Raw genomic sequence first — 22,548 nt, forward strand, 5'->3', positions numbered from 1 at the left:
GTTCACAAAGAGGGCAACTGATGGTACTGATCCAGATGTCTGTGAGTCAGGGGAGGAGCTCCAGGTGGTATTTAAGTACCTTGGCATCATATTTGATTCCAACGTCTGTTTTAAAAGCAGGTTGAAAAGGTAACTCAAATAACTAAATTCAACCTAGCTAATTTCTGATTCATACAACATTGTTTGACTACAGAGGTAGCAAAACTGTACGTCAATGTTGTGATACTCCCCCACTTAACATACTGCTTGACTTGTTGGGCCCAAGTCGCTGTACGTCATTAAATCCCATTCAGTCTGTCTACAGGCTCTCAAAGTGCTGGATAGAACGCCCAATAGCCATCATCACTGTTACATCCTCAGAAAGCATGAGCTCCTGAGTTGGGAAAAATCTTGTGCAATACACCCGACGCATGTCTTGTATTCAAGATCCTAAATGGCCCCTCCCCCTCCTCTTAGTACTTTAGTCAGACAGAAAACCCAACCCCATGGCAGCTGATCCACAAGGTGCTGCCATGAGAGGTGACTGTATAGTTCCCTTAAGGAAAATAACCTTTAGTCAATCTGCTTTCTCTGTGACAGCTTCCCATATCTGGAACACACTGCCTTCAGACACACACACAACTGCAGCACCTATCACACCTTCACTAAGAACATAAAGACATGGCTGAAGGCCAATCAGACTAGTGAACATAAAGACATGGCTGAAGGCCAATCAGACCAGTGAACATAAAGACATGGCTGAAGGCCAATCAGACCAGTGAACATAAAGACATGGCTGAAGGCCAATCAGACCAGTGAACATAAAGACATGGCTGAAGGCCATTCAGACCAGTGAACATAAAGACATGGCTGAAGGCCAATCAGACCAGTGAACATAAAGACATGGCTGAAGGCCAATCAGACCAGTGAACATAAAGACATGGCCAATCAGACTAGTGAACATAAAGACATGGCTGAAGGCCAATCAGACCAGTGAACATAAAGACATGGCTGAAGGCCAATCAGACCAGTGAACATAAAGACATGGCTGAAGGCCAATCAGATCAGACCAGTGAACATAAAGACATGGCTGAAGGCCAATCAGACCAGTGAACATAAAGACATGGCTGAAGGCCAATCAGACCAGTGAACATAAAGACATGGCTGAAGGCCAATCAGACCAGTGAACATAAAGACATGGCTGAAGGCCAATCAGACCAGTGAACATAAAGACATGGCTGAAGGCCAATCAGACCAGTGAACATAAAGACATGGCTGAAGGCCAATCAGACCAGTGAACATAAAGACATGGCTGAAGGCCAATCAGACCAGTGAACATAAAGACATGGCTGAAGGCCAATCAGACCAGTGAACATAAAGACATGGCTGAAGGCCAATCAGACCAGTGAACATAAAGACATGGCCAATCAGACTAGTGAACATAAAGACATGGCCAATCAGACTAGTGAACATAAAGACATGGCCAATCAGACTAGTGAACATAAAGACATGGCCAATCAGACCAGTGAACATAAAGACATGGCTGAAGGCCAATCAGACTAGTGAACATAAAGACATGGCTGAAGGCCAATCAGATCAGACCAGTGAACATAAAGACATGGCTGAAGGCCAATCAGACCAGTGAACATAAAGACATGGCTGAAGGCCAATCAGACCAGTGAACATAAAGACATGGCTGAAGGCCAATCAGACCAGTGAACATAAAGACATGGCTGAAGGCCAATCAGACCAGTGAACATAAAGACATGGCTGAAGGCCAATCAGACCAGTGAACATAAAGACATGGCTGAAGGCCAATCAGACCAGTGAACATAAAGACATGGCTGAAGGCCAATCAGACCAGTGAACATAAAGACATGGCTGAAGGCCAATCAGACTAGTGAACATAAAGACATGGCTGAAGGCCAATCAGATCAGACCAGTGAACATAAAGACATGGCTGAAGGCCAATCAGACCAGTGAACATAAAGACATGGCTGAAGGCCAATCAGACCAGTGAACATAAAGACATGGCTGAAGGCCAATCAGATCAGACCAGTGAACATAAAGACATGGCTGAAGGCCAATCAGATCAGACCAGTGAACATAAAGACATGGCTGAAGGCCAATCAGACCAGTGAACATAAAGACATGGCTGAAGGCCAATCAGATCAGACCAGTGAACATAAAGACATGGCTGAAGGCCAATCAGACCAGTGAACATAAAGACATGGCTGAAGGCCAATCAGACCAGTGAACATAAAGACATGGCTGAAGGCCAATCAGACCAGTGAACATAAAGACATGGCCAATCAGACCAGTGAACATAAAGACATGGCTGAAGGCCAATCAGACCAGTGAACATAAAGACATGGCTGAAGGCCAATCAGACCAGTGAACATAAAGACATGGCTGAAGGCCAATCAGACCAGTGAACATAAAGACATGGCTGAAGGCCAATCAGACCAGTGAACATAAAGACATGGCTGAAGGCCAATCAGACTAGTGAACATAAAGACATGGCTGAAGGCCAATCAGACTAGTGAACATAAAGACATGGCTGAAGGCCAATCAGACTAGTGAACATAAAGACATGGCTGAAGGCCAATCAGATCAGACCAGTGAACATAAAGACATGGCTGAAGGCCAATCAGATCAGACTAGTGAACATAAAGACATGGCTGAAGGCCAATCAGATCAGACCAGTGAACATAAAGACATGGCTGAAGGCCAATCAGACCAGTGAACATAAAGACATGGCTGAAGGCCAATCAGACCAGTGAACATAAAGACATGGCTGAAGGCCAATCAGACCAGTGAACATAAAGACATGGCTGAAGGCCAATCAGACCAGTGAACATAAAGACATGGCTGAAGGCCAATCAGACCAGTGAACATAAAGACATGGCTGAAGGCCAATCAGACCAGTGAACATAAAGACATGGCTGAAGGCCAATCAGACCAGTGAACATAAAGACATGGCTGAAGGCCAATCAGACTAGTGAACATAATCCCTAGCTGTGTATTGTTGCTCTCCATGTTATCTGTTGTCTGCAGCTTGTGAGGTGTGGAAACACGTTGTTGCTTTTTGTGCTGTTGCTCTGTCTGCGTGCTACGTGTTACTTGTCAAATTGTATTTTATTTTATTTGTCACATGCGCCGAATACAACAGGTGTAGACCTTGCCGTGAAATGCTTACTTACGAGGCCTTAACCAACAATGCAGTTCAAGAAATAGAGTTAAGAAAATATTTACAAAAGAAAATAAAGTAAAAATAAATAAAATAAAAAGTAACACAATAACATAACAATAACGAGGCTATATACAGGGGGCACCGGTACCCAATGTGCGGGGGTACAGGTTAGTCGAAGTAATTTGTACATGTAGGTAGGGGTACAGTGACTACGAATAGATACTAAACAGCGAGTAGCAGCAGTGTAAATACAAAGGGGGGGGGGGTCAATGTTAATGGTCCGGGTGGCCATTTAGATTAATTGTTCAGCAGACTTATGGCTTGGGGGTAGAAGCTGTTAAGGAGCCTTTTGGACCTAGACTTGGCGCTCTAGTACCGCTTGCCGTGTGGTAGCAGAGAGAACAGTCTATGACTTGGGTGACTTGGAGTCTTTGACAATGTTTTGGGCCTTCCTCTGACACCGCCTAGTAGATAGGTCCTGGATGGCAGGTATATTAGAACAGAGTGTATGTACACTGAGTGTACAAAACATTGCTCTTTCCATGACATAGACCAGGTGAATCCAGGTGAAAAGCTATGATCCCTTATTGATGTCACTTGTTAAATCCACTTCAGATCAGTGTAGATTTAAGGGGAGGAGACCGCAGAACCTCCCGAGATAATTATCTTCGGTCATCGTCACAGCCGTGTGTAACGCCGATACCACGACAGCTCTCAAGGAACTAAACTGGACTTTGTGCAAACTGGAAACCGCATATCCTGATGCTGTATTTATTGTAGCTGGGGACTTCAACAAAGCACATTTTTAGGAAAAAGCTTCCGAAGTTCTATCAACACATTGTTTGCAGTCTTCACGCTTAAAAAAACTCCTGACCATTGTTACTCTCCATTCTGGGATGGCTACAAGGCCCTCCCCCACCCTCCCGTCGGCAAATAAGATCACAACTCAATTCTGCTCCTCCCTTCCTATAGGCAGAAACTCAAACAGGAAGTACCCGTGCTAAGGTCTATTCAACGCTGGTCTGACCAATCAGAATCCATGCTTCAAGATCTGCTTTCGCTCTGGTCTCCTCTCTCCTATCTTCCCCTCTCTCTCTCTCTCTCTCTCTCTCTCTCTCTCTCTCTCTCTCTCTCTCTCTCTCTCTCTCTCTCTCTCTCTCTCTGCTTTCGCTCTGGTCTCCTCTCTCCTATCTTCCTCTCTCTCTCTCTCTCTCTCTCTCTCTCTCTCTGCTTTCGCTCTGGTCTCCTCTCTCCTACTCTTCTCTCTCTCTCTCTCTCTCTCTCTCTCTCTCTCTCTCTCTCTCTCTCTCTCTCTCTCTCTCTCTCTCTCTCTCTCTCTCTCTCTCTCTCTCTCTGCTTTCGCTCTGGCTCTCTCTCTCTCTCTCTCTCTCTCTCTCTCTCTCTCTCTCTCTCTCTCTCTGCTTTCGCTCTGGTCTCGCTCTCTCTCTCTCTCTCTCTCTCTCTCTCTCTCTCTCTCTCTCTCTCCTATCTTCCTCTCTCTCTCTCTAGCTCTCTCTCGCTCCTATCTTCCTCTCTCTCTCCGGAATGCTGACCCTCTAGGCAGAGTTGCAAAGAAAAAGCCATATCTCAGACTGCCCATCTTAATCTTTTATTTTTATTGGCCAGTCTGAGATATGCCTTTTTCTTTGCAACTCTGCCTAGAAGGTCAGCATCCCAGAATCGCCTCTTCACTGTTGACATTGAGACTGGTGTTTTGCGGGTACTATTTAATGAAGCTGCCAGTTGAGGACCTGTGAGGCGTCTGTTTCTCAAACTAGACACTCTAAAGTATTTGTTCTCTTGCTCAGTTGTGCACCCGGGCCTCCCACTCCTCTTTCTATTCTGGTTAGAGCCAGTGTGTGCTGTTCTGTGAAGGGAGTAGTACACAGCGTTGTACGAGATCTTCAGTTTCTTGGCAATTTCTCGCATGGTATAGCCTTCATTTCTCAGAACAATAATAGACTGAAGTTATTTGTTTCTGGCCATTCTGAGCCTGTAATCGAACCCACAATTGCTGATGCTCCAGATACTCAACTAGTCTCAAATTGGTGAAGTGAAATTAAAAAAATAACTGGTGCGTCTCAAGAAGGCCAGTTTTATTGCTTCTTTAATCAGCACAACAGTTTTCACCTGTGCTAACATAATTGCAAAAGGGTTTTCTAATGATCAATTAGCCTTTTAAAATGATAAACTTGGATTAGCAAACACAACGTGCCATTGGAACACAGGACTGATGGTTGCTGATAATGGGCCTCTGTACGCCTATGTAGATATTCCATTAAAAAAATCAGCCGTTTCCAGCTACAATAGCCATTTACAACATTAACAATGTCTACACTGTATTTCTGATCAATTTGATGTTATTTTAATGGACAAAAATAATTGCTTTTCTTTAGAAAACAACAACATTTCTAAGTGACCCCAAACGTTTGAACGGTAGTGTATATATATATTCTACCCACATACTGTCCTTAATGTCTATATACCTCATCACATACAGTATACTGTATATATATATATATATATATATATATATATATATATATATATATATATATATATATATATATATATATATTTGTACTCCAGACTAAGACATTGCTCATCCTAATATGTACTGTTTATATTTCTTAATTCCATTCTTTTAGTTTTAGATTTGTGTGTATTGTTGTGTCTTGTTTGATATTACTGCACTGTTGGAGCCAGGAACACAAGCATTTAGCAGCAACTGCAATAACATCTGCTAAATCCTGCATGTTTATGCGCCCAATAGAATACGATTTGATTTGATTTATATGTGTGGAGGCCTGAAGATGCTAATCGTGTTTATGTTCATTAACGGTTAATTGCCGTGAGACCGGCAGTCTTTTGCAAAATGTCATGACTGCCACAGCCCTAGGTGTTCCTAATGTTTTGTACACTTAGTGTGTATATATATATATTGTGACGTCACGAGAGGCTGTGTCCTGGAGGGACGTTACATCCCCCTGAGGTGGCTGCAAACCCAGACAGCTATGGCTCCATCTGCTGGTATGGTCGGGAACTCCACCCCTCTATGGCCAATCTTCCCACGCAGCTGAAACAAATGAGGAGCTGATGAGCTGAAAGGTTTGGGAAGGGAAGAGACACAGTCTCCAACTTGGGCTCTCTGGAGGACAAGAGTGCTGCACGTCCACTTCCATGAGGAATATAAGGATTTGGAGATACTTACCTTTGGGAAATACTCACCTTTGGATATATGCACCTGTGGAAATACGTGAGAGACATTTGGAAGGACTTTTTTGCTGGGTTGGCCACTAGCTGCAACGTGGACTACAGTAAGGCTGGGGAAAAGTTATCTGAGCGAGTAAGAATTATGATTTTGGATGTGGAAGAGACATCCCTGAACTGTTAACCCTTAAAGAGCCACAAGAGAACAGAATTTTGTTATATTTTCGTTAATTTCCCAAGACCTATAATAAAATCCTTGTTTTGTTTGAACCTTGTCTCCTTGCACTACTTGAGCAATCCCGCTGAAAGCTGTGTAGCCTTTCGTGACGTCACAGATGGTGGAGAATACGGGCACGCTCAAGCGTTAATAGTGCATGTCAGAGGAGGATACCGAAGGTTTGATCACCCAGTTTTCCAAGTTGGCCGTAGGCTCCCCGCCGACTGAAATGGAGGACATATTGAAAGCCCTTGTTGCTGGCCAGCAAGCCCAGATGCAAGCAAACGTGGCTCTCTTGGAGGAGCAAAAGAAAGCCAACCTTCTGAAGGCAGAGGAATTGCAGTTGCAGAGACAGAGGGTTGTCCAAAATACCCGCCCAATAAAGGCAAGTGACTTTATATCTAAGATGGGAGCTACCGATGACATTGAGGCATACCTGCATGCATTTGAGGCCACGGCCACTAGGGAAGCCTGGCCCAAGCAACAGTGGGTTGGTCTGTTAGCCCCCTTTCTAACCGGGGAATCGCTGAATGCTGTCCGGGACCTGGGCCCTGACCAGGTTACTGACTATGATGCCCTGAAGTCTGAGATCCTCAGCAGATATGGACTCACAAAGTTTGGTATGGCCCAGCGCTTTCACAGTTGGACCTTCCAACCAGACCAACCTCCTCGGGCGCAGATGCATGAACTTGTCCGAATCGCAAGGAAATGGCTGGATCCGCAGAGGAATACAGCAGCGGCGGTGGTGGAGGCCGTTGTGGTGGATCGTTACCTACGCGCCCTGCCTTATGAGGCAAAACGGTTCATCAGTCAACAGGCCTTGACCACGGCTGATCTGACCGTGGAAGCTGTGGAAAAGTACCAGGCCACAGTGGAGATGCTGAATGCTTCCCGAAAAGACCCCAGGAGTGCGGCCCCACCACAAATGGGAAGAACCCGTCCAAAGGACCCCAAGGTCTCGAACCCAGCCACGTCAGGACTTATCCCGGCTCCAGGGGGAGCCAGAAACCAGGCGGGTCCAAGAAGAGTACACCAGGAGGGGGAAACTCGACAGTGTTACCGGTGTGGGGAGATGGGACATATCTCCTGGCAGTGTGGGAAATCAGCCGATGAACCTATGCCCACTGCGGAGTCCTCCAGCTCAGCACCCACACACCGTTTTGCCTCGCTCTTGGGAGTCGTAGATGGCGGCCCAGATCGACCCCCCACCTGCCCGGTAACTGTGAATCACCATGATGTGGAGGCCTTACTGGATTCTGGTAGCCGGGCCACCCTGGTGCGTAAGGATTTGGTGGGCCCAACGTGTCTGACCCCGGGGAAAGTCCTCCCAGTTTCCTGTGTCCATGGGGACACCAGAGAATACCCCATTACTGAACTTACAATGACCAGCACACGGGGAACCATACACACGACGAGCGGGGGTGGTTGATTCCCTCCCCGTCCCTGTCCTAATTGGACGAGACTGCCCAGCCTTTTACCCACTCTGGAGAGAGTCTCAGGAGAGGATAACCCGAGTACCTCGGAAACGGAGAGGCAAGACTCATCCTGGGAAGGCTCCGGTGCAATCCTCCGAATTACTCACTCCCGCCCGGGCTCTGATAGGGAGGGCAGGTGCCCAGACCGACACAGAGACGGAGCTACAGAATCTGGACAAAGAACTGTCTGGTCTGAAGGGGACCGCTGAGAGGTATCGTTTGTTAAAGCAACAGTTAGACATGAAGACAGAAGAGTTAGATATCCTCCAGGCTAAACTCCAACAGAGCTCCTTCCATAAGCAACAGGAGGAGCTGGAGAGGCTGCGCAGGACCATCGAGGAGTGTGAGGAGACCCTGCGCAGTAGTAAGGAGGTCCAGAAGAAGGCAGAGGAGAAGTACAAGGTGTTGGAGAACAAGATGAAGAATGCGGAGGCAGAGAGAGAGAAGGAACTGAAAGCTGCTCAACAGAAGCTAAACTCTGCTAAAACCAAGGCTGATGCGTTCAGTAAGAAACTCAAGGAGAGACAACAGGAGGCTGAGTCCCTGGTCCTAGAGGTGGAGGAGTTGAAGAGAGAGCAGGCTGGCAAGCACCACGGCAATGCGGACGCCCTCTCCCGGCGTGATGCCTTCTTCGCTGCCTTTACCCCGACGAGGACGTCGGTCCCGAGGAGGGGGATGTGTGATGTCACGAGAGGCTGTGTCCTGGAGGGACGTTACATCCCCCTGAGGTGGCTGCAAACCCAGACAGCTATGGCTCCATCTGCTGGTATGGTCGGGAACTCCACCCCTCTATGGCCAATCTTCCCACGCAGCTGAAACAAATGAGGAGCTGATGAGCTGAAAGGTTTGGGAAGGGAAGAGACACAGTCTCCAACTTGGGCTCTCTGGAGGACAAGAGTGCTGCACGTCCACTTCCATGAGGAATATAAGGATTTGGAGATACTTACCTTTGGGAAATACTCACCTTTGGATATATGCACCTGTGGAAATACGTGAGAGACATTTGGAAGGACTTTTTGCTGGGTTGGCCACTAGCTGCAACGTGGACTACAGTAAGGCTGGGGAAAAGTTATCTGAGCGAGTAAGAATTATGATTTTGGATGTGGAAGAGACATCCCTGAACTGTTAACCCTTAAAGAGCCACAAGAGAACAGAATTTTGTTATATTTTCGTTAATTTCCCAAGACCTATAATAAAATCCTTGTTTTGTTTGAACCTTGTCTCCTTGCACTACTTGAGCAATCCCGCTGAAAGCTGTGTAGCCTCTCGTGACGTCACAATAATATATATATATATATATATATATATATATATACTTGTTTTCAGTATGTACAGTAGCAACATTTTCCTTTTGAAGAAAAGTAATTCAGTTTCATCCTCAGCATCACAGCCTATTGTTTCCTCCAGGATCTGGACACTGAACACATTGGTTCCCCACAGCCCACTGCTCTCCTCTCTCTCTGTAGGCATAATTAGGCCCACCAGTCTTGTTTAGTGTGCCCACGTCCATAAAATCACTAAAAAGAGCTTGACACACACACACACACTTGACTTCCCCCTCCAGGGTTACCACATCATATGAAGAGCAGCATGTGTTGCTTCTCAAAAGCAGAGCGCCTGTTTTGTCCAAATTACACCTTATTAAGTTGTTCGTCGTCCACGTTTGTTTGTCCATGTGTGTAGCACATGTTTGTGTGTGTGTGTGTGTGTGTGTGTGTGTTTTCATATGTGTGTGTGTGTGGGTCCATGTGTGTGTGTGTGTGTGTCCATGTGTGTGTGTGTGTGTTAATGTTTGTAGTCCGTGTATTTGTGTGTGTGTGTGTCCATGCGTGTGTGTTTATGTGTGTGTGTGTGTGACCATGTGTGTGTGTGTGTGTGTGTGTGTGTCCATGTGTGTGTGTGTGTGTGTGTGTGTGTGTGTGTCCATGTGTGTGTTTGTGTGTCCATGCGTGTGTGTGTGTTTATGTGTGTAGTCCGTGTGTGTGTGTGTGTTTATGTGTGTAGTCCATGTGTGTGTGTGTGTGTTAATGTTTGTAGTCTGTGTGTGTGTGTGTGTGTGTGTGTGTGTGTGTGTGTGTGTGTGTCCATGTGTGTGTGTGTGTGTTTATGTGTTTAGTCCGTGTGTGTGTGTGTGTGTTCATATGTGTGTGTGTGTGTGTCCATGTGTGTGTGTGTGTGTGTGTGTGTGTGTGTGTGTGTCCATGTGTGTGTGTGTGTGTGTGTGTGTCCATGTGTGTGTGTGTGTGTGTGTGTCCAAGTGTGTGTGTGTGTTAATGTTTGTAGTCCGTGTGTGTGTGTGTGTGTGTGTGTCCATACGTGTGTGTTTATGTGTGTGTGTGTGTGTGTGTCCATGTGTGTGTGTGTGTGTGTGTCCATGTGTGTGTGTGTGTGTGTGTGTGTGTGTGTGTGTGTCCTGTGTGTGTGTGTGTGTGTGTGTGTCCATGCGTGTGTGTGTGTTTATATGTTTAGTCCGTGTGTGAGTGTGTGTTTAGTCTAGTGTGTGTTTATGTGTGTAGTCCGTGTGTGTGTGTGTAGTCCGTGTGTGTGTGTGTAGTCCGTGTGTGTGTGTGTGTAGTCCGTGTGTGTGTGTGTAGTCCGTGTGTGAGTGTGTAGTCCGTGTGTGTGTGTGTAGTCCGTGTGTGTGTGTGTAGTCCGTGTGTGTGTGTGTGTGTGTGTGTGTGTGTGTGTGTGTCCTCCGTTAGCCTGTCAGTCATCTCCATCACTCCTCATCTTTAATAACCAACCACAGATATTTCGCTAAAGCTGGTGACGTTGTAAGACACAAAACATACTGGTTAATAATGGTTGCTGTTTGGTAATTGGATTGATTAATGATACCTGTTGTATATGAGAACAGTGTATTGTCCTTTATGTGGAGTCAACTCCTCTGCTCCAGTGATGTGAAGAGAGAGAACGTCTGGGACCATTTGGCAAAAACACCAGTGAGTCAGTCAGTCCCCATGCAAGGTCTGCTGGGCACCACAAACAACAACAATACAGATGTCGTGTGTGTGTGTGTGTGTGTGTGTGTGTCTGGCTGTGTGTGTGTGTGTGTGTGTGTCTGTGTGTGTGTGTGTGTGTGTGTGTGTGTGTGAGTGTGTGTGTGTGTGTGTGTGTGTGTGTGTGTGTGTGTGTGTGTCTGGCTGTGTGTGTGTGTGTGTGTGTGTCTGTGTGTCTGGCTGTGTGTGTGTGTGTGTGTGTGTGTGTGTGTGTGTGTGTGTGTGTGTGTGTGTGTGTGTCTGGCGTGTGTGTGTGTGTGTGTGTGTCTGTGTGTCTGGCTGTGTGTGTGTGTGTGTGTGTGTGTCTGTGTGTGTGTGTGTGTGTGTGTGTGAGTGTGTGTGTGTGTGTGTGTGTTTATGTGTGTGTGTGTGTGTGTGTGTGTGTGTGTGTGTGTGTGTGTGAGTGTGAGTGTGGGTGTGAGTGTGTGTGTGTTTATGTGTGAGTGTGTGTGTGTTTATGTGTGTGTGCGTGTGTGTGTGTGTGTGTTTATTTGTGTGTGTGTGTGGGTCTGGCTGTGTGTGTGTGTGTGTGTGTGTGTCTGGCTGTGTGTGTGTGTCTGTGTGTGTCTGTGTGTGTGTGTGTGTGTGTGTGAGTGTGTGTGTGTGTGTGTGTTTATGTGTGTGTGTGTGTGTGTGTTTATGTGTGTGTGTGTGTGTGTGTGTGTGTTTATGTGTGTGTGTGTGTGTGTGTGTGTGTGTTTATGTGTGTGTGTGTGTGTGTGTCGCTGGTGGTTGTGGTGATTCAGAGTGAGGCCGGGTCCAGGGCAGGACAGGACCAGTCCAACTCCCAGCAGTACATAGAGGAAAGAACAAAGTCAACCAGGTAGAGACAGAGGACAGCACAATGCCACTCGCTGGACTGGCATCAGCACACATCTCTGTAGACACACACACACACACACACACACCACTACTGCTGCAGCTGTGGAGTGGAGGCCTTTGATGCCAGGCCAGTTGGCGTTTAGAAGGAGAAAACACAGCAGTCTCTCTCCCTCCCTAACCACTATAACAGACTGAAGCAGAGGTAACAGTCTCTCTCTCTCCCTAACCACTACAACAGACTGAAGCAGAGGTAACAGTCTCTCTCCCTCCCTAACCACTACAACAGACTGAAGCAGAGGTAACAGTCTATCTCCCTCCCTAACCACTACAACAGACTGAAGCAGAGGTAACAGTCTCTCTCCCTCCCTAACCACTACAACAGACTGAAGCAGAGGTAACAGTCTATCTCCCTCCCTAACCACTACAACAGACTGAAGCAGAGGTAACAGTCTCTCTCCCTCCCTAACCACTACAACAGACTGAAGCAGAGGTAACAGTCTCTCTCCCTCCCTAACCACTACAACAGACTGAAGCAGAGGTAACAGTCTCCCTCCCTAACCACTACAACAGACTGAAGCAGAGGTAACAGTCTCTCTCCCTCCCTAACCACTACAACAGACTGAAGCAGAGGTAACAGTCTCTCTCCCTCCCTAACCACTACAACAGACTGAAGCAGAGGTAACAGTCTCTCTCCCTCCCTAACCACTACAACAGACTGAAGCAGAGGTAACAGTCTCTCTCCCTCCCTAACCACTACAACAGACTGAAGCAGAGGTAACAGTCTCTCTCCCTCCCTAACCACTACAACAGACTGAAGCAGAGGTAACAGTCTCTCTCCCTCCCTAACCACTACAACAGACTGAAGCAGAGGTAACAGTCTCTCTCCCTCCCTAACCACTACAACAGACTGAAGCAGAGGTAACAGTCTCTCTCCCTCCCCTAACCACTACAACAGACTGAAGCAGAGGTAACAGTCTCTCTCCCTCCCTAACCACTACAACAGACTGAAGCAGAGGTAACAGTCTCTCTCCCTCCCTAACCACTACAACAGACTGAAGCAGAGGTAACAGTCTCTCTCCCTCCCTAACCACTACAACAGACTGAAGCAGAGGTAACAGTCTCTCTCCCTCCCTAACCACTACAACAGACTGAAGCAGAGGTAACAGTCTCTCTCCCTCCCTAACCACTACAACAGACTGAAGCAGAGGTAACAGTCTCCCTCCCTAACCACTACAACAGACTGAAGCAGAGGTAACAGTCTCTCTCCCTCCCTAACCACTACAACAGACTGAAGCAGAGGTAACAGTCTCTCTCCCTCCCTAACCACTACAACAGACTGAAGCAGAGGTAACAGTCTCTCTCCCTCCCTAACCACTACAACAGACTGAAGCAGAGGTAACAGTCTCTCTCCCTCCCTAACCACTACAACAGACTGAAGCAGAGGTAACAGTCTATCTCCCTCCCTAACCACTACAACAGACTGAAGCAGAGGTAACAGTCTCCCTCCCTAACCACTACAACAGACTGAAGCAGAGGTAACAGTCTCTCTCCTCCCTAACCACTACAACAGACTGAAGCAGAGGTAACAGTCTCTCTCCCTCCCTAACCACTACAACAGACTGAAGCAGAGGTAACAGTCTCTCTCCCTCCCTAACCACTACAACAGACTGAAGCAGAGGTAACAGTCTCTCCCTCCCTAACCACTACAACAGACTGAAGCAGAGGTAACAGTCTCTCTCCCTCCCTAACCACTACAACAGACTGAAGCAGAGGTAACAGTCTCTCTCCCTCCCTAACCACTACAACAGACTGAAGCAGAGGTAACAGTCTCTCTCCCTCCCTAACCACTACAACAGACTGAAGCAGAGGTAACAGTCTCTCTCTCCCTAACCACTACAACAGACTGAAGCAGAGGTAACAGTCTCTCTCCCTCCCTAACCACTACAACAGACTGAAGCAGAGGTAACAGTCTCTCTCCCTCCCTAACCACTACAACAGACTGAAGCAGAGGTAACAGTCTCTCTCCCTCCCTAACCACTACAACAGACTGAAGCAGAGGTAACAGCTCTCTCTCTCCCTAACCACTACAACAGACTGAAGCAGAGGTAACAGTCTCTCTCCCTCCCTAACCACTACAACAGACTGAAGCAGAGGTAACAGTCTCTCTCTCCCTAACCACTACAACAGACTGAAGCAGAGGTAACAGTCTCTCTCCTCCCTAACCACTACAACAGACTGAAGCAGAGGTAACAGTCTCTCTCCCTCCCTAACCACTACAACAGACTGAAGCAGAGGTAACAGTCTCTCTCCCTCCCTAACCACTACAACAGACTGAAGCAGAGGTAACACTCTCCCTCCCTAACCACTACAACAGACTGAAGCAGAGGTAACAGTCTCTCTCCCTCCCTAACCACTACAACAGACTGAAGCAGAGGTAACAGTCTCTCTCCCTCCCTAACCACTACAACAGACTGAAGCAGAGGTAACAGTCTCTCTCCCTAACCACTACAACAGACTGAAGCAGAGGTAACAGTCTCTCTCCCTCCCTAACCACTACAACAGACTGAAGCAGAGGTAACAGTCTCTCTCCCTCCCTAACCACTACAACAGACTGAAGCAGAGGTAACAGTCTCTCTCCCTCCCTAACCACTACAACAGACTGAAGCAGAGGTAACAGTCTCTCTCCCTCCCTAACCACTACAACAGACTGAAGCAGAGGTAACAGTCTCTCTCCCTCCCTAACCACTACAACAGACTGAAGCAGAGGTAACAGTCTCTCTCCCTCCCTAACCACTACAACAGACTGAAGCAGAGGTAACAGTCTCTCTCCCTCCCTAACCACTACAACAGACTGAAGCAGAGGTAACAGTCTATCTCCCTCCCTAACCACTACAACAGACTGAAGCAGAGGTAACAGTCTCTCTCCCTCCCTAACCACTACAACAGACTGAAGCAGAGGTAACAGTCTCTCTCCCTCCCTAACCACTACAACAGACTGAAGCAGAGGTAACAGTCTCTCTCCCTCCCTAACCACTACAACAGACTGAAGCAGAGGTAACAGTCTCTCTCCTCCCTAACCACTACAACAGACTGAAGCAGAGGTAACAGTCTCTCCCTCCCTAACCACTACAACAGACTGAAGCAGAGGTAACAGTCTCTCTCCCTCCCTAACCACTACAACAGACTGAAGCAGAGGTAACAGTCTCTCTCCCTCCCTAACCACTACAACAGACTGAAGCAGAGGTAACAGTCTCTCTCTCCCTAACCACTACAACAGACTGAAGCAGAGGTAACAGTCTCTCTCCCTCCCTAACCACTACAACAGACTGAAGCAGAGGTAACAGTCTCTCTCCCTCCCTAACCACTACAACAGACTGAAGCAGAGGTAACAGTCTCTCTCCCTCCCTAACCACTACAACAGACTGAAGCAGAGGTAACAGTCTCTCTCCCTCCCTAACCACTACAACAGACTGAAGCAGAGGTAACAGTCTCTCTCCCTAACCACTACAACAGACTGAAGCAGAGGTAACAGTCTCTCTCCCTCCCTAACCACTACAACAGACTGAAGCAGAGGTAACAGTCTCTCTCCTCCCTAACCACTACAACAGACTGAAGCAGAGGTAACAGTCTCTCTCCCTCCCTAACCACTACAACAGACTGAAGCAGAGGTAACAGTCTCTCTCCCTCCCTAACCACTACAACAGACTGAAGCAGAGGTAACAGTCTCTCTCCCTCCCTAACCACTACAACAGACTGAAGCAGAGGTAACAGTCTCTCTCCCTCCCTAACCACTACAACAGACTGAAGCAGAGGTAACAGTCTCTCCCTCCCTAACCACTACAACAGACTGAAGCAGAGGTAACAGTCTCTCTCCCTCCCTAACCACTACAACAGACTGAAGCAGAGGTAACAGTCTCTCTCCCTCCCTAACCACTACAACAGACTGAAGCAGAGGTAACAGTCTCTCTCCCTCCCTAACCACTACAACAGACTGAAGCAGAGGTAACAGTCTCTCTCCCTAACCACTACAACAGACTGAAGCAGAGGTAACAGTCTCTCTCCCTCCCTAACCACTACAACAGACTGAAGCAGAGGTAACAGTCTCTCTCCTCCCTAACCACTACAACAGACTGAAGCAGAGGTAACAGTCTCTCTCCCTCCCTAACCACTACAACAGACTGAAGCAGAGGTAACAGTCTCTCTCCCTCCCTAACCACTACAACAGACTGAAGCAGAGGTAACAGTCTCTCTCCCTCCCTAACCACTACAACAGACTGAAGCAGAGGTAACAGTTCTCTCTCCCTCCCTAACCACTACAACAGACTGAAGCAGAGGTAACAGTCTCTCTCCCTCCCTAACCACTACAACAGACTGAAGCAGAGGTAACAGTCTCTCTCCCTCCCTAACCACTACAACAGACTGAAGCAGAGGTAACAGTCTCTCTCCTCCCTAACCACTACAACAGACTGAAGCAGAGGTAACAGTCTCTCTCCCTCCCTAACCACTACAACAGACTGAAGCAGAGGTAACAGTCTCTCTCCCTCCCTAACCACTACAACAGACTGAAGCAGAGGTAACAGTCTCTCTCCCTCCCTAACCACTACAACAGACTGAAGCAGAGGTAACAGTCTCTCTCCCTCCCTAACCACTACAACAGACTGAAGCAGAGGTAACAGTCTCTCTCCCTCCCTAACCACTACAACAGACTGAAGCAGAGGTAACAGTCTCTTCTCCCTAACCACTACAACAGACTGAAGCAGAGGTAACAGTCTCTTCTCCCCTAACCACTACAACAGACTGAAGCAGAGGTAACAGTCTCTCTCCCTCCCTAACCACTACAACAGACTGAAGCAGAGGTAACAGTCTCTCTCCCCTAACCACTACAACAGACTGAAGCAGAGGTAACAGTCTCTCTCCCTCCCTAACCACTACAACAGACTGAAGCAGAGGTAACAGTCTCTCTCTCTCCCTAACCACTACAACAGACTGAAGCAGAGGTAACAGTCTCCCTCCCTAACCACTACAACAGACTGAAGCAGAGGTAACAGTCTCTCTCCCTCCCTAACCACTACAACAGACTGAAGCAGAGGTAACAGTCTCTCTCCCTCCCTAACCACTACAACAGACTGAAGCAGAGGTAACAGTCTCTCTCTCCCTAACCACTACAACAGACTGAAGCAGAGGTAACAGTCTCTCTCCCTCCCTAACCACTACAACAGACTGAAGCAGAGGTAACAGTCTCTCTCCCTCCCTAACCACTACAACAGACTGAAGCAGAGGTAACAGTCTCTCTCCCTCCCTAACCACTACAACAGACTGAAGCAGAGGTAACAGTCTCTCTCCTCCCTAACCACTACAACAGACTGAAGCAGAGGTAACAGTCTCTCTCCCTCCCTAACCACTACAACAGACTGAAGCAGAGGTAACAGTCTCTCTCCCTCCCTAACCACTACAACAGACTGAAGCAGAGGTAACAGTCTCTCTCCCTCCCTAACCACTACAACAGACTGAAGCAGAGGTAACAGTCTCTCTCCCTCCCTAACCACTACAACAGACTGAAGCAGAGGTAACAGTCTCTCTCCCTCCCTAACCACTACAACAGACTGAAGCAGAGGTAACAGTCTCTCTCCCTCCCTAACCACTACAACAGACTGAAGCAGAGGTAACAGTCTCTCTCCCTCCCTAACCACTACAACAGACTGAAGCAGAGGTAACAGTCTCTCTCCCTCCCTAACCACTACAACAGACTGAAGCAGAGGTAACAGTCTCTCTCCCTCCCTAACCACTACAACAGACTGAAGCAGAGGTAACAGTCTCTCCCTCCCTAACCACTACAACAGACTGAAGCAGAGGTAACAGTCTCTCCCTCCCTAACCACTACAACAGACTGAAGCAGAGGTAACAGTCTCTCTCCCTCCCTAACCACTACAACAGACTGAAGCAGAGGTAACAGTCTCTCTCCCTCCCTAACCACTACAACAGACTGAAGCAGAGGTAACAGTCTCTCTCCCTCCCTAACCACTACAACAGACTGAAGCAGAGGTAACAGTCTCTCTCCCTCCCTAACCACTACAACAGACTGAAGCAGAGGTAACAGTCTCTCTCCCTCCCTAACCACTACAACAGACTGAAGCAGAGGTAACAGTCTCTCTCCCTCCCTAACCACTACAACAGACTGAAGCAGAGGTAACAGTCTCTCTCCCTCCCTAACCACTACAACAGACTGAAGCAGAGGTAACAGTCTCTCTCCCTCCCTAACCACTACAACAGACTGAAGCAGAGGTAACAGTCTCTCTCCCCCTAACCACTACAACAGACTGAAGCAGAGGTAACAGTCTCTCTCCCTCCCTAACCACTACAACAGACTGAAGCAGAGGTAACAGTCTCTCTCCCTCCCTAACCACTACAACAGACTGAAGCAGAGGTAACAGTCTCTCTCCCTCCCTAACCACTACAACAGACTGAAGCAGAGGTAACAGTCTCTCTCCCTCCCTAACCACTACAACAGACTGAAGCAGAGGTAACAGTCTCTCTCCCTCCCTAACCACTACAACAGACTGAAGCAGAGGTAACAGTCTCTCTCCCTCCCTAACCACTACAACAGACTGAAGCAGAGGTAACAGTCTCTCTCCCTAACCACTACAACAGACTGAAGCAGAGGTAACAGTCTCTCTCCCTCCCTAACCACTACAACAGACTGAAGCAGAGGTAACAGTCTCTCTCCCTCCCTAACCACTACAACAGACTGAAGCAGAGGTAACAGTCTCTCTCCCTCCCTAACCACTACAACAGACTGAAGCAGAGGTAACAGTCTCTCTCCCTCCCTAACCACTACAACAGACTGAAGCAGAGGTAACAGTCTCTCTCCCTCCCTAACCACTACAACAGACTGAAGCAGAGGTAACAGTCTCTCTCCCTCCCTAACCACTACAACAGACTGAAGCAGAGGTAACAGTCTCTCCCTCCCTAACCACTACAACAGACTGAAGCAGAGGTAACAGTCTCTCTCCCTCCCTAACCACTACAACAGACTGAAGCAGAGGTAACAGTCTCTCTCCCTCCCTAACCACTACAACAGACTGAAGCAGAGGTAACAGTCTCTCTCCCTCCCTAACCACTACAACAGACTGAAGCAGAGGTAACAGTCTCTCTCCCTCCCTAACCACTACAACAGACTGAAGCAGAGGTAACAGTCTCTCTCCCTCCCTAACCACTACAACAGACTGAAGCAGAGGTAACAGTCTCTCTTCCTAACCACTACAACAGACTGAAGCAGAGGTAACAGTCTCTCTCCCTCCCTAACCACTACAACAGACTGAAGCAGAGGTAACAGTCTCTCTCCCTCCCCTAACCACTACAACAGACTGAAGCAGAGGTAACAGTCTCTCTCCCTCCCTAACCACTACAACAGACTGAAGCAGAGGTAACAGTCTCTCTCCCTCCCTAACCACTACAACAGACTGAAGCAGAGGTAACAGTCTCTCTCCCTCCCTAACCACTACAACAGACTGAAGCAGAGGTAACAGTCTCTCTCCCTAACCACTACAACAGACTGAAGCAGAGGTAACAGTCTCTCTCCCTCCCTAACCACTACAACAGACTGAAGCAGAGGTAACAGTCTCTCTCCCTCCCTAACCACTACAACAGACTGAAGCAGAGGTAACAGTCTCTCTCCCTCCCTAACCACTACAACAGACTGAAGCAGAGGTAACAGTCTCTCTCCCTCCCTAACCACTACAACAGACTGAAGCAGAGGTAACAGTCTCTCTCCCTCCCTAACCACTACAACAGACTGAAGCAGAGGTAACAGTCTCTCTCCCTCCCTAACCACTACAACAGACTGAAGCAGAGGTAACAGTCTCTCTCCTCCTAACCACTACAACAGACTGAAGCAGAGGTAACAGTCTCTCTCCCTCCCTAACCACTACAACAGACTGAAGCAGAGGTAACAGTCTCTCTCCCTCCCTAACCACTACAACAGACTGAAGCAGAGGTAACAGTCTCTCCTCCCTAACCACTACAACAGACTGAAGCAGAGGTAACAGTCTCTCTCCTCCCTAACCACTACAACAGACTGAAGCAGAGGTAACAGTCTCTCTCCCTCCCTAACCACTACAACAGACTGAAGCAGAGGTAACAGTCTCTCCTCCCTAACCACTACAACAGACTGAAGCAGAGGTAACAGTCTCTCTCCCTCCCTAACCACTACAACAGACTGAAGCAGAGGTAACAGTCTCTCTCCCCCTAACCACTACAACAGACTGAAGCAGAGGTAACAGTCTCTCTCCCTCCCTAACCACTACAACAGACTGAAGCAGAGGTAACAGTCTCTCTCCCTCCCTAACCACTACAACAGACTGAAGCAGAGGTAACAGTCTCTCTCCCTCCCTAACCACTACAACAGACTGAAGCAGAGGTAACAGTCTCTCTCCTCCCTAACCACTACAACAGACTGAAGCAGAGGTAACAGTCTCTCTCCCTCCCTAACCACTACAACAGACTGAAGCAGAGGTAACAGTCTCTCTCCCTCCCTAACCACTACAACAGACTGAAGCAGAGGTAACAGCTCTCTCCCTCCCTAACCACTACAACAGACTGAAGCAGAGGTAACAGTCTCTCTCCCTCCCTAACCACTACAACAGACTGAAGCAGAGGTAACAGTCTCTCTCCCTCCCTAACCACTACAACAGACTGAAGCAGAGGTAACAGTCTCTCTCCCTCCCTAACCACTACAACAGACTGAAGCAGAGGTAACAGTCTCTCTCCCTCCCTAACCACTACAACAGACTGAAGCAGAGGTAACAGTCTCTCTCCCTAACCACTACAACAGACTGAAGCAGAGGTAACAGTCTCTCTCCCTCCCTAACCACTACAACAGACTGAAGCAGAGGTAACAGTCTCTCTCCCTCCCTAACCACTACAACAGACTGAAGCAGAGGTAACAGTCTCTCTCCCTCCCTAACCACTACAACAGACTGAAGCAGAGGTAACAGTCTCTCTCCCTCCCTAACCACTACAACAGACTGAAGCAGAGGTAACAGTCTCTCTCCCTCCCTAACCACTACAACAGACTGAAGCAGAGGTAACAGTTCTCTCCCTCCCTAACCACTACAACAGACTGAAGCAGAGGTAACAGTCTCTCCCTCCCTAACCACTACAACAGACTGAAGCAGAGGTAACAGTCTCTCTCCCTCCCTAACCACTACAACAGACTGAAGCAGAGGTAACAGTCTCTCTCCTCCCTAACCACTACAACAGACTGAAGCAGAGGTAACAGTCTCTCTCCTCCCTAACCACTACAACAGACTGAAGCAGAGGTAACAGTCTCTCTCCCTCCCTAACCACTACAACAGACTGAAGCAGAGGTAACAGTCTCTCTCCCTCCCTAACCACTACAACAGACTGAAGCAGAGGTAACAGTCTCTCTCCTCCCTAACCACTACAACAGACTGAAGCAGAGGTAACAGTCTCTCTCCCTCCCTAACCACTACAACAGACTGAAGCAGAGGTAACAGCTCTCTCCCTCCCTAACCACTACAACAGACTGAAGCAGAGGTAACAGTCTCTCTCCCCCCTAACCACTACAACAGACTGAAGCAGAGGTAACAGTCTCTCTCCCTCCCTAACCACTACAACAGACTGAAGCAGAGGTAACAGTCTCTCTCCCTCCCTAACCACTACAACAGACTGAAGCAGAGGTAACAGCTCTCTCCCTCCCTAACCACTACAACAGACTGAAGCAGAGGTAACAGTCTCTCCTCCCTAACCACTACAACAGACTGAAGCAGAGGTAACAGTCTCTCTCCCTCCCTAACCACTACAACAGACTGAAGCAGAGGTAACAGTCTCTCTCCCTCCCCTAACCACTACAACAGACTGAAGCAGAGGTAACAGTCTCTCTCCCTAACCACTACAACAGACTGAAGCAGAGGTAACAGTCTCTCTCCCTCCCTAACCACTACAACAGACTGAAGCAGAGGTAACAGTCTCCCTCCCTAACCACTACAACAGACTGAAGCAGAGGTAACAGTCTCTCTCCCTCCCTAACCACTACAACAGACTGAAGCAGAGGTAACAGCTCTCTCCCTCCCTAACCACTACAACAGACTGAAGCAGAGGTAACAGTCTCTCTCCCTCCCTAACCACTACAACAGACTGAAGCAGAGGTAACAGTCTCTCTCCCTCCCTAACCACTACAACAGACTGAAGCAGAGGTAACAGTCTCTCTCCCTCCCTAACCACTACAACAGACTGAAGCAGAGGTAACAGTCTCTCTCCCTCCCTAACCACTACAACAGACTGAAGCAGAGGTAACAGCTCTCTCCCTCCCTAACCACTACAACAGACTGAAGCAGAGGTAACAGTCTCTCTCCCCCCCCTAACCACTACAACAGACTGAAGCAGAGGTAACAGTCTCTCTCCCTCCCTAACCACTACAACAGACTGAAGCAGAGGTAACAGTCTCTCTCCCTCCCTAACCACTACAACAGACTGAAGCAGAGGTAACAGTCTCTCTCCCTCCCTAACCACTACAACAGACTGAAGCAGAGGTAACAGTCTCTCTCCCTCCCTAACCACTACAACAGACTGAAGCAGAGGTAACAGTCTCTCTCCCTCCCTAACCACTACAACAGACTGAAGCAGAGGTAACAG

Source organism: Coregonus clupeaformis, chromosome 9, assembly GCF_020615455.1.
Source record: "Coregonus clupeaformis isolate EN_2021a chromosome 9, ASM2061545v1, whole genome shotgun sequence".
Lineage (NCBI taxonomy): Eukaryota > Metazoa > Chordata > Actinopteri > Salmoniformes > Salmonidae > Coregonus > Coregonus clupeaformis.